Source organism: Mchenga conophoros, linkage group LG6 (assembly GCF_057382185.1).
Source record: "Mchenga conophoros isolate Kocher_MC1m ecotype Shallow Benthic linkage group LG6, M_conophoros_male_GT1.1, whole genome shotgun sequence".
In the NCBI taxonomy this organism is placed as follows: Eukaryota; Metazoa; Chordata; class Actinopteri; order Cichliformes; family Cichlidae; genus Mchenga; species Mchenga conophoros.
Window position 1 is genome coordinate 22,434,015 of NC_140531.1, and position 11,090 is coordinate 22,445,104.

Here is an 11,090-nt window from a genome sequence, read left to right on the forward strand (position 1 = left end):
CTTGACTGAGGTTGAGGTTCATTTGAAATCAACTTTTGAAGGGGGGGGAGAATTATTTCCCCAGCCACTCATTCCAAGCTTCTAGGCTAAGCTATGAATGTATTGCTCCTGGTCAGCATATAGATTTTCTGTAAGAAAAGAGAAGAAAAGCAGTCACCTAACAATAGAGAAGTTAATTCACCAAGACAGAGCGCACACACACACTGTGGGGGAGGAGCTAGCAAATACTTGGGGCCCATGTTGGTCCCAGATGTAGCCTGAGGTGGGGGTGTAAAAAGAATCAGAGAGAGAGAAGAGAGGCCCCAGAAGCACAGAACAACTGAGAAGATGAGGGACTTGAAAGCCCTCTAGCAAGACTTTCCACACAGCGTCGTTATTGATGATCAAAACAATAAGGTCGCATGATAGAGGATAGGGACAAAGCAGAAGGCGAGAAAGAACCTTCTAGCAACCTGAGTGTGTTGACATGGCACTGCATGGCTAGAGAAATGACAAATGTGCAAGTAAGGATGACCCTGAATTTCTGAAATTACATACAGTTCACCAAACAACATTGTTAGTGCTCATTCATTGATGCACATGCTACATCTGCAAAACACAGCGGATTCCTACAGCGATACCTCCCTGCTGTTGAGTCCTACTGAAACTAACGTGCTTGTTAGTTGTTCATTAATCTCTGAACAGATGAAAAAGTTATCACAATTTTGGGCAATTTCCACATGTCACTATCAAATATCTTTTCAAAGAATAGACATAAAATTTTCTGTTTTTTGAAATATAACATTATGCCAAAACAATATCATAACAGATGCAATCGATAAAAACATCTCACATGAATTATCTGCATGAATGCATTTCATTTTTACTCTTTCAAGCACTCCTCTGAAGGTGAAAGAGAGATCCAAATCACCTGGACAAATTCTGGAAAATAACTTAGGCTTTGTTGTTATTTTATACGCTCAAACCGATAGGGCCACCAGCAGACAAAAAGAAAAATGCTATTAACAATTCAATTTTGTCAGAATCAATAACTGCTTCCAAGAGACTGTGACATCTGTGGGAGGCTGGGGGAGACTCATTACAACAGTAGTGTGACACTTGGCAGCAGCGTGGCATAACACTCTAGTTCAGAACCTCTATGAGAAAAGGTGCCGTCTGTGCTGTGAAAAAATATACAGCTCTCGGGAGAACTGAACTTTGTCCACTGTCCACTCTGTTTTCCACTGATACGACTAAAATTTCATTAGAGGTTGTTTCCACTTCTTAATTAAAGTTGTTATCAAAGAACAGCTTTAATTTTGTAAAGGGAGCTCCTTGGTCTTTATGTTTTGCTGATTCAAAAGATTTCCATTATCTAACTAGCAGCTCACTGTGAAATAAGCAGACTGCATTTTCCCCAGATGCAAGTGTTCCCTTGACAAAACGCGCGATTACAAAATTTTGGGTTTATCAGTGAATTGTATAAAAACAAAACTTGCATTTGACATAACTTATATTTGGTGTTAGACCCAGCTGCTGCCACACTATCCACGGTAAGTTTATACTGTGTGGCAGCAAAGTTATGTTAGTTCTGTGAGTCTAATTAGTTTTTATTTTTATTTTGTTCCACTTTTTGCTTTTCCAAGGTGAGTTTGCTCATTTCAGTTGAGTTTTTATTAATTTAAGTGTTAGTTTAAGTCTTTATTACATTTTATTATATGGAGAGCATATGTCTGAGACAAGATTTATGGAAATTAGTGCAAGTATTACAATAAAAACACAGAACCTTTGAAAGCAGTTGATCACAGTGTTGTAGATATCCAAAGTCACACACACACACACACACACACATACCCAACTCTCTCTATCTCGACATATTAGCAGACGAAGGCAACCGTAGTGATAGATATAGCTATACCCAATGACAGCAACATCGGGAAAAAGGAACACGATAAGTACCAAAGACTGAGAGAAAAGCTCAAGAAGATGTGTAGGGTGAAGGCAACTGTGGTCCCAGTGGTAATCTAAGCACTCGGTGCATCGACCCCCAAACTGGACGAGTGGCTCCAGCAGATCCTAGATAACTGTTTTGGGGTTTTTTCCAGATATAATTTTAGTTTATTTTTAGTCAACTACAATGACCTTGTGTGGCAGAGCTGCTGGCACGAGTGTGGGCGTGACTACCTAAATGAAGGAATATAAATGTCTCAGATATCAGTTAAACAACAAGGTATACAATGAAAAAACATCTTTAAAATACAGTATTGCCATCTTTGTTTGCTTTTGGAAGAGTGACTCATTTAAAAATATAGATGATGGATTTCACTACTTTCTGTGGCCAGTTGTGCAGAAATATTATATATAACATTCCAGATTTCCCATCCTTATGCTGACTTCCCGAATGAATTCACATCAGTTAAATGAGCTAAAAAAATTGGGTTAGCTGTAGCAGAATACTTATGAAAAACCTGGTTTACCAGATGGCCACCAAAAGTTTCTCTCATTTTCTCCAATTTGACATGAAACTTAAAACCATGTTTGAAAAAGAGCTCTTGTGCAAAAAGCCCAAGGGGCTGTTACTGCTACTGAATCTATAAGCGCTATATGCTTACAGGCAGCTGGCCACAGTAAACACAGTATCTGTATGACTACAACAAAGTACATAGTTTAGTAGATCAGCACAGTGTAAAGGGAGCATCCCTGTGAAGTCCTGAACATTACATCCTGACATTAACTTGACATTAAACACTAAAGTGATGAAATATTTACCAGTAAAATTCCCATAAGTCAGTCTTACTACTTCAAATTCTTACAATCATTAAAAAAAAAACCTCATCATTTGTTTGAGTCTATAAAAACCGGGCAGAAAGCAGTGACAGCTGCCTGGATACCTTTCAGCCTAAGAGGATAAAATCTCAAGTTATATTTTGATTTTTAATGGAGTGCTGAATGGAATTTTAAAATAAGTGCAAAATCTAATTTTACCTTCTACCTCACTGTATTGCAATGGGACTTTAAAACAGGGGGAATGTAACAGTCTATCTAACTTGCTAATAGCTTGTCAATAATATAAACTGAAGCTTTCAATGTTATCCACTTTTGTTAAAACTGCTGCTGTATGCACCGTTTATCTGCAGACTCTATTAAACCACTGTGCAAATACAGTGTGTAGGACAATGCAAAGTAGTGTGCAAAAGTCTGCAGTCTTCCACGTTTTCCATTGCTTGATGGATTAAACTAGAATCGCACTTATTCATGTTCATAATTCAATTAATCTTGACAATATCTCTAATGCTACTGACTGAAATGCAGCTCCAAACACGACCACTATGTTTCATGCATGGCTGTAGAGACTAATGCACCTGATGCCACTGATGTTAACTTCTTGTGTGGTGACAGCCACCGTTCCACTGTGATTATTTCTGACATGGCTTCAGCGATCATTAAACAGATCAACTAAAGGGTCAGCTCATTTCTCGGGTCCTGTGTCAGATCCTTTCTCTATATTTTCCTATTTCTTCCAGATACTTTTTTCCTCTGTTGTACATTGTTTCAAGGCCTGCCAATTCTTCGTTTGTCCTCCACATGTCCATTTACCTTTTATTTCTTAAGGATATTAAACACCCTGCTGAGATATGCCAAGTTCTCTTTCGAATCACCTTAATGGCGAAAAAACATTATCTTAAATGTCAACCTGTTATCTTTTGTTTTTTGTAGTTTGAACTAAAGAAATGCGAATAAATTATATAATTTTGTGACAGTGTGCTAGTAAAAGGTGCCTAAAGATACAATTTAAAACAGTCTTCTTGCAAAGTTGTCTGTTATGTTCAAGCACATTAGTTCATCCTTTGAACTAGGTGTCTCTTGTACGCTTGAATGTTTCATAGATCAGTATTGAGTGGCTTAACAAACAAACAAACAAACAAACCATTCCTCTGAAAATAGTCATTGGGTGAATAAGCAGCCAATGTCCAAAGAAAAACCATGAAAGACCTTCAAAATATCTGAAGAACTATTGCTCAGGACCATTTCTTTATATTTTGCTCCTTGGAAGCAAAATATAAAGAAATGAGCGGTGGCTCAAGCCCTTTGCACAGTGCCAAATTGGCCATTGATGTGGACATGAGCATGAATAGTTATCTGTCTCTCTGTGTTAGCCCTGTGATGGATTAGTGATATGTCCCTGGTGTACCCTGCCTCTCACCCTCTGGCAGTTGGAATAAGTTTCATGGCCCACTGCAACTCAGAACCGAATAAACAAAAGAAAATAGATGGATGGTTATATGGATGTTTTTTGTTTTGTTTTTTAAAATATTATCACACTCTGATTTTGAAGCCATCCCACACCTTAAAATCTGTGAATATCTGTTCGCAGCTTACAGTGGCTGAAAAGGGCAGGATTCCTATAATTCCAAAGTGCTGTTAAAAATTTAGCTGCAACCTGGTTTTAAGATCCAAGTTTCAAAACATTAAAATTTAACAATTGTTCCCACACAAGTCAATTCGTGATGACACAAGAGATGCACATACATTGCACTTTTCATTTATTTAAATTTTATTAGCTTCTTGAGTCTCCTGATGGCTTCCAACACTTCATGAGCATTTTTTTATGGGAGGAAATGTTATTCGACCACACCCACTCACAGACCATCCTCAGTAATTGAGATTGAGTTTATTGATTTTTCTTTTTCTTTTTTTTCTCTTTTTTGGTAATGACAGTCTTGTAAAGAATCAAGCTTGGCTGGAACACTATAAATGTTCACTCAAACGGCCCTTTTTCCCGGCATTGTAGCTGCAGTTGTGGTCTTTTGCAGAATAATAGACATGAAAAGTAAATTAAGAGAATACCCCTGTTCTTTGTGGCTGTGCCAAACTGCTGCTGACACGATATTTTCAAGTACTGCTGGATCATCTAATTTATTGTCCCCCTTGAAAAAATAAAGATCTCAGTCCTATTTTTTCCTCTATAGTCCATTGTGGAATAATGTTCTATAAAAAGTTAAGGATTAATCTAACCAATGCAACATATGCCCATGTCATATACTATTGAGTAGGCTGAAAAAGAGTTATCTGTCCCCACACACACAGACCAATAACACTGTTTCGCAGCAGCACAGTATTATGCCTTGAAAATAGAAGACAATGAATGCTTAGTGAAAATGCCTGCTGTCTGGACAGTGCAATTCTACATGAAGGCACAGCAGGATAATATAAACCCTAGTTTTAGGAGAGTTAAAATCGACACTGTGGACAAGTGTCCTACAAGAATCGATTGTTTGCTGTTGTTGCTATTGCCTCATCCCTCATCTCTTAAACACCATCAAATATTTGTGCAAGAGCTGGAGTGAAAGAGGGCTTAAGAGGAGAAGCAGTCGTGTTCCACTTAGCGGGGAACCATGGCTACCTCAAAGCTCTGCTTCGGTATAACAACAACAGGGGGTTCCATGGTAGTCAGCCAATATCACTTCCTCTCCCAGGAGACAGAGAACACAATGCACTCCTGGCTGCGATTGATTGCACAGTCACACCCATAAATTATGGCCTTTCCTTATCCCCCAGTGACAGAAACGGGATTTTATACTGTAAATGACATACACTAAATGAGCCAAAATATTTCCATGATTGCATAAAGGTGGCTGGAAAAAACTACAATTTTTGTTATTTGGATAAGAAAAGAGTTTAATTGTCTCACAATTAGTTCAAATAAATTTTGCTCAACAATGGACAATGTTCTGATTGTGATTGTGTGACTTTGATTTCAAATTGTTGTTGAAAGGTTTGAGTTCTTCGAAGCAGTGGTGTATGATGTACTTATCCGCAGCAAATGTATTCCTCACATGCAACAACTCTAGTTTGAAATCCAGCAGGCCGTGCTGGTGGACTCAAACAAACTCTAATTAAGCCAACGAAAAAGAGGTCTATCTAAAAAGAAATGTAACGATATCATTTAAAGTGTTAATTGTATTATTTCACCTCTTTATCCTGCCATCAGACGGCTCTTTCCATCGGGAAACAGAGAACGTTATATACTTCTATAATCTCTTAAAAGCCACTAGACCAGCGATCCCCAACCTTTTTTGCGCCACGGACCGGTTTATGTCTGATAATATTTTCAATGACTGGCCTTTAAGGTGTCGCGGATAAATACAACAAAATAAAACCAGTACCGGTACCAAAAAAATCGGATTTATTCATAACACACGGGAAAAGACCCAGGGCCACCGAGTTAACAATAAAAACTATAGAAAAATAACGCTAAAAACCGATAAAACCCCTTAAAATCATAAATTTCACACCCGAGCCTCAACTCTCGTGGTCCAGTACCAAACGACTCACGGACTGTTACTGGTCCGTGGCCCAGGGGTTGGGGACCACTGCACTAGACCACTTAGCCAATCATTAGACATTATCAGACTCTTCAGATATTTGCTTGTTAGATTGATGTTAGGTTTCATAATTTGGATATTCTTGTTTGCTTTGTTTATAAGGAAACATGGACCCTCTCAGCTTGAGTGCTGACAATCCTCTCACTCAAGGAATCTATCACCATGCTCCAGCTGATCTCATTGTTGTCTATTTAGCAACTTTTTTAACCAGACCTTTTTGTTGTCCTTTTCTGAAAAGGGCCAAGCTCGCAATAGACAATAGCAAAAGCATTGCGTCACTTCCAGCTAATCATTTTACTTATGCCTGTTGGCAAAATCACAGCAGACATACCTTATCTACAGCACTGCACTGCATAGTTTCTGTCCCCATACTACAAACTGCTTCTCCAAACTAGGGAGTGCCAGCATAAGCTATAGGTAATACAGTGATTAAGGGTAAGTACCTCATACAAAACTACTTCAAAGAAACTGAGCTTCCCCTTTAGGTTTTTCCAAAAGATCAATGTGATTAAAAACCCTGTAAATAAACAATGTCATGCTACTGACTAAAGCACACTTAGCATTGGTTAAAATGACAACAATTAAATATATATAAATCACAAAGGTTAAACAAATAAGCCCTGCATAAAGATAAGGTCTAAGGCAGATGGTTAGACAGTGACACACATATGCAGCGTGGAATCACAGCTCTTGCTTTGGCTGTCTCTTGTCAGTATTGTGTAAAAGACATATTTAGTGCTTATAGTTTTACATAGCAAAATTAGTGCAGCTACACGTCTTCTCTTTGATCATCAAATCGAAGCACGGGAATCTAATTGAGTGCTGAAATCATTAGCTGATTATTTGATAACTATTCTTCAGAAACTAATGTGACAGTTTTGTCAACAGTTTTCATACTTGCGCTATCATTCAGGTTATTTTACAGGCAAGACTGCCTCATCTTCCACATTTTGCCTTATTTAATTTATCCTCAATATGTGTAATACTGTTAAATGTTAAACTAAATTAAAATGTAGGCACATTTTACATAAAATTGCTTACTAGTTTTCTGGAACTGTATAAACTAAATGATTAATTTGTGTATTTGAAAATAACTAATGAATTACCTGAACATATAAATAATCACTATAGGTGTAATCACTGTGACAGCTGGCAAACATAACATCTGTTGATGCCTTTGGAGGACACACATATAGTTTTTTTTCTTCCTCAAGACTTCTTTTAAAATCCAAATCATTAACACTCTAAACAAGATTCCTCTTTGATTTGAACTTCGACTGTCTCATTTGTTCCAGGCTTCCCCTTTCTAGCAAACAAAATGTGAAGATAAACATAGGAGGGAGAGACCAGCACAGCCCATCAGTGTCAGCTCAGCATGCCCCCTTGCCAATCAAAAGTTCAGATTCTAAATCGAGACACTGTGTGAACTCTAGAGGCTTCTGGGATCTCAGATCTCCAGTTACAGGAAAGGAATGAGGCAAACTACACTGGGTCACCAAGCAGAGTAATAAATGAACGCAAACACTACACACACAAACTTAGAATTTTACAAAAAAATAAATAAATAAATAAATAACCAGAAACTCAAAAATGTATAATATGCCAAACCCTCACTCGACTGTATGTTATTCCTATGTATGAGTGCTTCCGCTGAATAGAGCGCTTTAGTTTATTCCACTGTGCCATAATGTGACAATAGGGCGATTTAAGGGCATGAAAAGTCTATGCGTAAGTGAACTCGGGTGGGCTAAATAAAGAGGCTACTAAAACAGCTATTCCTCATTTAAAAAGAAACGGAAAAGAAAGTAGGGTTTGCACTTGCAGCGTTGAGACAAAGCAAAGCTGTGTAGCGTCACTTTGCCACTTCACTTCACATCCTCGACTCGGACGAAGACGGTGTTATAATAACGGAATCAAAATCAGCTGCGAGCTAATAATAAGTCTTCGGCTGCCGCAGAAAAAGAGTGATGAGCTCACAAGTAACAAAGTAACAGTCTCGGCTAAACAAAGAGGATTAAAATTATCTAAGAAATGCAACAGTGCTGTTAACAACACGGCGGGTGCATGCTTCACTGTCTCAGCGTAAAACAAGAAACGGGAGGTGTTCTAAGCAGCCCCTGAATAATTAAGCAGCTTCCAATGCAGGTGTGGGTCCGTTATTTTACTGGCAATAAAGTACCCCGGTGTCTTTTAGCTTTAGCTACTATACTAGCCTAGCAGCCTAGCATGGCTCTGCCCCACAGACAGGCTTTCAGCACTGGGTTCACTGGATAGCAGCGCTCGGGAGTGCGGTTTAGATAACGTTAGCAGAGTGGGCGACACTGAGATTTTTAGCTAACGAGAAATTTCCAGCTCAGTATATAAAAGTCTCTTGATTCTGCTATGGTAATAATGAAGCGTAAAGTATTTCGACGAGGGGTTGTAGTCAAGTGCCCCGCCAAACTGGCTAAAGCACAATGATGAATGAAAAGCCGGACCTCGCCTAAGCTAATGTTAGCAGCACGGCGGGTCAGTCAGTGCAGCAAGTGTAATGCTACCAATGTGCTAGCAGCAAAAATCTCTCAGCTGACAACTAACTACATACCTTTAACCGTTGGAGATGACACCTCTTGTAGGTCCACAAACTACTCACGGCGCCTGTTCTCACTGAGTATTTCCCAAACAGAAAACGAAGGGGGTGGGGGGGCCTCCTATTCAGTAAAGCCACAGCAAAACGTGCAAATAGACTCAATCCGGACGCTTTCCTCAGTCTTGTGGTGCTGAATCTAAAAGCTACACGCTTCTGTCGGTGTCTCGGAAGTGCCTCCTCCTCCTACAGCTCCCTGCGAAATAATGACCCCTCCCAGCGCTCCAACCACAACAACGGAGTAGGCAGGTGCAGATGATGGTGCGCTACTAACGGAAAGCCTTGCAACATAGTGGACTGTGTGTGTGGTAGATTCCAGGGCTGTCAAATCAGGAGAGTCTCCGTCGTTGACGCATGCGTGCTTCCTGTGTGCGAGCGCTTCTACGGGGTGTAGGAAATCTGGGACTCTGAGAGCGGGATGGAGCTGTTGGTAATATTAAGCAAAAATATACTGTATTTGTGTTTATGACATCATCAAAATTGAAGAAATAAATATAATAATATAATAATAAATAACAAGCCTACTAAATTAGCTGTGTGGATAACACTAGGTGTGATTTGCAGAAAGTTATGACTGATTATCTTAGACAGGATAGACACTCGATATTTTGATAGTGTGACACCAGCTTGAGAGCCAGCGCTGTGCGTGATACATAAAGAATTAATGTGTGCCTGGCAGTTATAATAGTTTTGCATGATTCACTAGATTTTTTTAAAAAATTATTTACTTCCCTTTATTTTTGTTTCAAAATCACATTTTGTTCTTTCTGGATCTTTCTGGATTGAATTTGCCTGTTTTAGTTTATTATTAATAGTTGAAAAAAACATTATTAGGAATAGGTTTTGCAATTTCCTTTTACAAAAAAAGCAAACACTTTTATCATTTACAGTAATGTAAATATCCTCATCAAATCAATATGCACCAAAGCCAAAGTTGAGACTTTCCTTGTTTTTCTTAGCAAGCTACCAAGTTAATTTTTTCTTTTCACCTCTATTAACTACAGCTACAGTTTCTTTTTCACAGCTAATCTTCAGGAATTCGTTTTCCAGGAAGTTAGGAAAAGTGTGACAAGGACCCATTATGCGCAGAAGGACCCTGAAGCTGAAACAGTAATTGTATTATTTACATTACTTTTACTGCTGTGCCTTTGCTTTCTAAGAAATACTGAAGAGATGAAAATAAAAAATCTACAAGGGCTCCCACTCCTCCTGTTCACATTTATATCATTTATTGACTGAAGTCCTTTGTTTATTGTAGTAAAATTGTAACTTAAATCAAGAAATCAACAAAATCAACAAAATCAACTGGGGGTAGGGATAGCTCAGTAGATAGAGTGGTGGCCCCATGATCAGAAGGTTGGGGGTTCGACTCCACTGAATGGTTACCCTGAGGTACCCCTGAGCAAGGTACCATCCCTACACACTGCTCCCCGGGCGCTGCATTGGTGGCTGCCCACTGCTTCACTGGGTGAATGGGTTAAATGCAGAGGAGCAATTTCCCTATGGGGACTAACACATTATTACACATTAAGAATATTCTAATAATAAAAGGTTTATTAATCTTTTCTATACGGAACACGGACCTTATCTCACCCAGTCCAAAACCCTGTAACATACTGTCATATGTACCTTCAGCCTTACTGGAACTTTTTTATATGCATTCTTTTCCCAGTCCCCTGGTTATCTGTGGTGATCGTGGCTCAAGAGTTGTCAGTTCGTCTCGTAATTGGAAGGTTGCTGGTTCGAGCCCCTGCTTGGACAGTCCCGGTCGTTGTGTCTTTGGGCAAGACACTTCACCCATTGCCTTCTGGTGGTGGTCCTCGCCTCTGTCAGTGAGCCCCAGGGCAGCTGTGGCTACAATGTAGCTTGCCATCATCAGTGTGTGAATGGGTGGATGACTGAATGTAGTGTAAAGCGCTTTGGGGCACAAAGTAAAGCGCTATACAAATACATTTACCATCACTCTTGACCTGAAAGTATTTGCATACCTTCACATGTATTTAAAATTTTGATAGTTTGTACAATTACTTTTGAGCCTCTGAAAATGGGAGACTTTCTATAAAAAATGACTGTAATACTTAAATGGTTGTCAAATTTCT

At 39.0% G+C, this 11,090-nt stretch overlaps 1 protein-coding gene across 1 annotated transcript in view; it reads right to left on the reverse strand.

Moving 5' to 3' along the window:
• The window catches only part of ctnna2 (catenin (cadherin-associated protein), alpha 2), a 336,749-nt gene extending 327,468 nt beyond the window's left edge, over window positions 1–9,281 (reverse strand). The window contains exon 1 of the mRNA XM_085276809.1: window positions 8,950–9,281. The gene's annotated coding sequence lies outside the window, so the exon portion shown is untranslated. The remainder of the gene's footprint in view (window positions 1–8,949) is intronic.
• Between the last annotated feature and the right edge of the window lie 1,809 nt (window positions 9,282–11,090).